The sequence below is a fragment of the Mus caroli genome, unplaced genomic scaffold, assembly GCF_978045245.1.
Source record: "Mus caroli unplaced genomic scaffold, Mus_caroli_1 scaffold_2, whole genome shotgun sequence".
Lineage (NCBI taxonomy): Eukaryota > Metazoa > Chordata > Mammalia > Rodentia > Muridae > Mus > Mus caroli.
In genome coordinates, this window is record NW_028227257.1 from 15,961,313 (window position 1) to 15,966,752 (window position 5,440).

General features: G+C 47.0%; 1 pseudogene; it reads right to left on the reverse strand.

Moving 5' to 3' along the window:
* Positions 1-4,748: 4,748 nt before the first annotated feature.
* Positions 4,749-5,087, reverse strand: LOC110290365 (cyclin-dependent kinases regulatory subunit 2 pseudogene; annotated as a pseudogene).
* Positions 5,088-5,440: the final 353 nt, after the last annotated feature.

A 5,440-nucleotide genomic window follows, 5' to 3' on the forward strand; every position in this document is an offset into this window, starting at 1 on the left:
ACACACACACACACACACACACACACCAAGCAGCACAGAGCAGTGGTTGGTGGTGGCCCAGGCCAGTAGCAGGTGCAGAAGTGACATCAGAATAGAAGCGGAAGTCACAGAGAGATGATGTCATCTCAGCCAAAGGTAAATGCAACCCTCCCCCCCCCCCCCCAGCTTCCTCTCACTGTTTGTGAACTCCGGGAAGTCCTTGATCCTCCCAGAATGCATGAGGACACCTCTTGGGGCTGGAGGGAGCGACTGAAGGGCTGATGATGCCTGTGTGGAGGTCATCCCAGGGAGGACAGCAGAGGCAGATCCTACCGAGATGGGCATTTGAACACGTCTGCAGGATGCATTGTGTTATCAGTGCTGTCTCCCAAATCTTGTGTCCTTGAAATGCGGTTCCTAACACACCAGAGATGTTAGGTGGAAACTTCGGGGAGACTCATCGGAGATGAACTGCGTACAGATTGATGGGTAAAAGGCTATTGCAGTAGTGACCTAGCATCATGGATCCATCCCATCTCATGGTGCCCTCTGCCATGTTAAACACAGCTCCATGGCCCTCAGCGTGTACCAGCATCACGCTCTTAGACTTCTCAGCCTCCAGGACCATGAGCTAAGCCTATCTCTTTACAAATGGCTAGATCTCCCGTGTTTTCTCATAGCAACAGAAATGAATCAAGATGCCAGGAGCTACGGATTTCATCACAGGGAAGAGCAGGCAGCACTCTCGGAGTTACAAAAGTGCCTGCTAACTGAATTGTTTACTTAATCATGATTGTTTGTTCCATTGATTGACTCTGCTGTGTGTACTTGGTGAAAATCAAATATCCAAATGGGCAAAAGGGCATCAAATGAAAAGCAGCTGTCCCTCTCACCCCTGACCCCCACTGTCCACGCCTACCCGAAGGTCCTTCTCTCGAGACTGCTATCCCACCCCCACAGCAACACCGGTGCTTGCCCTGCATCCTGTGAGTGTTCAGGTCAAGATTCCCATCCTTTAGCTACCACAGGAGGAGAAACGGGGCATCTCTCTCTCTCTCTCTCTCTCTCTCTCTCTCTCTCTCTCTCTCTCTCTCTCTCTCTCTCCCCCTCTTCCCGTTCCCGCTGCCAGTGCTGTGCCATACAAAAAAAGAATTGAGGGGCTACAGAGATAGTTTAGCAGTTAAGAGCGTTGGCTGCTCTTCTCGAGGACCCGGTACCCACATGGCAACGCATAACCATCTGTAGCTACGGTGCCAGGGGATCCAACGCCTCCTTCTGGTTTCTGTGGGTATTGCACGCATTTGGAGCGCGTGCATGCAGGCAAAACACAGCACATTAAAAATAAACACATCTTTTAAAAACAATCTGTTCAGCAAAGTTTTTGTGGATAAATGGATCGTGAGATGTTAGAACAACAGATTTATAGGAGTGTGGAAACCAGACTTGATGAACAGAACCGGGGACTCCTGTAATCAGTGTGCTAAGCTGAGAAACCCCGAAGCTGTGGATTTTGTAATGGGAAAAATTCTTGCCCAGACTAAGGACCTTTAGGAAAGTCTTCACTGTGCCCTTCAGTTGGTTTAATTTAGGCTGATGAGATGTAAGACGCTTGCCACAAAAGCTTATTAAACTCAGGACCCTCAGGGTGGAGGGAGAAAATGAACCTGCAAATTATTCTCTAGCATATGCACGTGTGCTGTAGCGTGCACACACTCATGCACATGCACACCGTCTCCATACAAATACATAAATAGATTAAATTTAAAAACTAAGAATAGCTGGGCGGCGGTGGCACCTGCCTTTAATCCCAGCACTTAAGAGGCAAAGGCAGGTGATCTTTGAGGTTGAGGCCAGCCTGGTCTACAGAGTTAGTTCCAGGCTGGTCAGGGCTACAACAGCCCCTCCAAAAACCCCCTAATATATATATATATATTAGGAATAGCTAGGATTATTATGAGTATACCATTGATGGACATAAAAACCCGGCAGCCCCCTATAAGGAAGTTAAAAAACATTAACAAAAAGAGCCAACACTAGGGAGTCAGAAGTCCTGTGGCATGCCACCTCTGCTTTGGTACCCAGAAGAGAGTGTGAGCTTCGTCAAGGCTTCCAAAGCTTTGGGGAGTCCAGGGTCATTTGGGGAGGACTCCTTGGGGTTCTGATTGGTAGTCCTTGGTGTTGAATGGTAATTGTACATTTAGCAGTTCTCATACAAGAAGTTTATTAAACTCATTCTTGTGTAAGACTTCGACATATCATGTCACGTCACAGAAAGCTCCACCCAAAAGCAAAGTCCCTCGACTTCAGTTCAGATCTGTGGGCCTTGGACAATTGCTTGAGTTTCATCTTATTTCTTCGAAAAAGGAACCAAATCTTAATGTCATTTTTTTTTTTTTTTGGTCAGTTTGAGTGTGTTAGCCAGGGTCTCCAGAGTCTCCTCATTAGGGTTCGGGTCTGTTTTGAAGTCTTTGTTTTTTGTTTCTAAGCTCCTGGTGCTGTTGACAGGTGAATCCAGACTTTTGATCCCAGCAGGACAAACTCAGAGTCGTCTCCACCTCAGTTACTTCCATCTTGGCTGTAGCTCATTTGAGTTCCATCCCTCAGCTTCATATTTAATATTTTTTAAAAAATCAGAACTAGGAAGGGATTGAATCCAAGATGATGTACATGCTAGGCAAACATCTACCCCGAACTACATTCTACCTTCTGCAGTATTCACGTAGATATTTCTCTTTCCGATGTCCATTTTTACAATGTGTTTTGTATTTATTGAGCACCTAACTTATTTATTGACCAGTATTAGTGGAACACATGTATTGGTTAACATTACTATAAATGTCACGCTATGTGACTGAGGCTTCAAGATTAATTACCATGGTTTAAAACAACCAGCATGTATTAGCTCATGGTTTGGGGATGTTGGACTTTAGGAATGGCTTAGGTGAGTGGGTTCTGGGTTAGTGTCTCCTACAAGGCTACAGGAAAAAGTGTCACAGGGCCCATGGCCACCAGCCAGCTTGACACAGCCAGCTTAACACAGCCCATTCCAGTATCTGCCCATTGGCGGCAAGTCTCAGAGCACCTCCACGGATCCTTGAGTGTCTTCATCATGGCTTCCCGACACCCCAGAGCGAGGAACCCAAGAAAGCAAAATGGAAGCCACCAGCCTTGGAAGCTGCATCCCACTGCTTGTACAGCACTCCTCCAGGGAAGCCCTCTTCTGTTTGGAATGACTGTGCAATGGTATGGACACCAGAAAACAGGGGTTCTCCAGGGTTCATCTTGGAGACTAGTTAACACAGTTAACGCTGAACAAGACTGGTCAAGTTCCCGCCCTTGTGGAGTTACCACCCCAGGAGGGGTGGGGTGAGGACAACAATAAACTCATAAGCAAATATACTGATGCTTTTGGAAGTTTTAAGGGCAATGAAGAAAATCAAACACGATGACAAATGAGAACAGGGCTTCGATGCTAAGATCTGAAGCCAAGTCCAGCCTGCCGCCCGCTTTTGTGGGTTTGCTTGGCACTCAGCTACGCCTATTGCCTTTGGCTAGCTTTGGGTCCTCGAAGGAAGTCGGCCACGCCCATTGCCTTTGGATAGCTTAGGACCCTCACATGATGTCGGGGTGGACTTATGTCATTGCAGCAGAGGTTGTTGAGCCTGCAGAAGCTATATATTGCTACAATTGCAGGGGGCATCTCCAGGAGACCACACTGGAACAGAGAGACCCAGACGGGGAGGAGGAAGTGGCTGCTCAAAGAGCAGAGGAAAGGATGTTTCAGACTGAGGGACCTCAGGAAAGAGCTGTGAAATGGGAACCTTTGGGCATGTAGACACACAGGAAGTAATCCAGAGGGCTGGGATGGGAAGGGCACAGAGAGATGACTAAGCATGGGGAGGGAATATAGGGGAAGAGTCAGGACCTAGTGATTGGAAGGGAGAGCTCAGGACCATAGTGAGTCTGAGGGGTTTTTTTGTTTTTGTTTTTGTTTTTTTGTATTTTGTTTTTTGTTTTTGTTTTTGTTTTTTACTACATCTACTGACTTATTATGTGTGGCAGGGAGCACACCCCAGCTCACTTGTGACGATCAGAGAACTGCTTGTAGAAGTAGCTTTGGCTTTCTATATTGTCCATCTGGCACATGAAACCCAGGCTGCCAGACTCAGTGGCAAGCTCCACTACCCACTGAGCCAGCCCCGGCCTCTGCGGAGTATTTTTGTTAATTTGATTCTTGATTTTGAGCCTGGGGTCTGCCATGTAGCCAAGGCTGAGCTCCAACTCATGATCTTCCTGCCTCGAGCTTTCAAGTCGTGACATCATAGGAATAAACAAGCCAGCCCAGCTGCGCTTGGGCTTTGTCCCAAGCCTGGTAGGAGGCCCTGGAGGGGTTCAGTAGGAGGAAGTGGGGTGTAATGGGACAGCCAGCTGAGCCTGCTCTGGTTTAGGCCTCCTCAGCTGTGGCCCTGAGTACAACTTTCCCAGAACTGTGCCATCTTGGCAAGACCTCCCCAGGCAGAGACTTGGACTACACACACACACACACACACACACACACACACACACACACACACGTCTGTTTCTTCCTACTCAATTTTTTTTTGTGATATAAATGCAATATACAAACTTTATTTAACAAAACAGGTAAAATAAAACAGGCATTTATATTAAGAAAAAACTCCAAGAAACTATCTTGAACAACTTAAAACAACCTACTTGCAGTTGCATTTAACTGAGCTCTGTTGCTGTGAAGAATACAGTGCATGCACAGGTATGGATGAAAGGTTTGTACAGTTTTCAAGTATTCACTGAATACTACCTTATATACACATATACATTAAATTTGAAAAAGATTAGATGATCCCAGCTGCACTTCATTTTGGTTGTTCTTTTGGAAGAGGTCGTCTAAAGAGAAGAATATGCGGTTCTGGCTCATGAATCATGTAATGAACCCATCCTAGACTCTGGTGGACATCAAGTCTCCTCCACTCCTCTTCGGACATCAGATGGGTTTTGGGTACTTGTTTAGAGAGTTCTCTGGGTAACATGACATGCACAGAGTGCTCATCGAAGTACTTGTCTGAGTAGTAGATCTTCTTGTGGGCCATCCTGCCGGCGCGCAGAGGAGTTAGCGGGAACAGGAAACCGGGCGCAAGGGGCTCTACGTCCGCCTAGGGCCGGCGCAACGACTCGAATGAGGCCCCTTCCTACTCAATTTTGAAGCTTCTTGTCCTACTTGGTCATCTCAATCCAAGAACTGAGGGAATAGGATGTAGATTCTAGAGCTCTTCCTGACACTGTGGCCTCAGGAGAGTCCCACAACCTCTCTGAGTCTTACTTGCCTCAACCGGACAGACAGTAAGGGATAATTCAGTTCCATTGGCAGGTCAAAGAACACGTTGGTCACAAAAGGTGCAGCTGCTCTAGGCACACACACTAAGCCAGCATCCTGAGGAGGCCA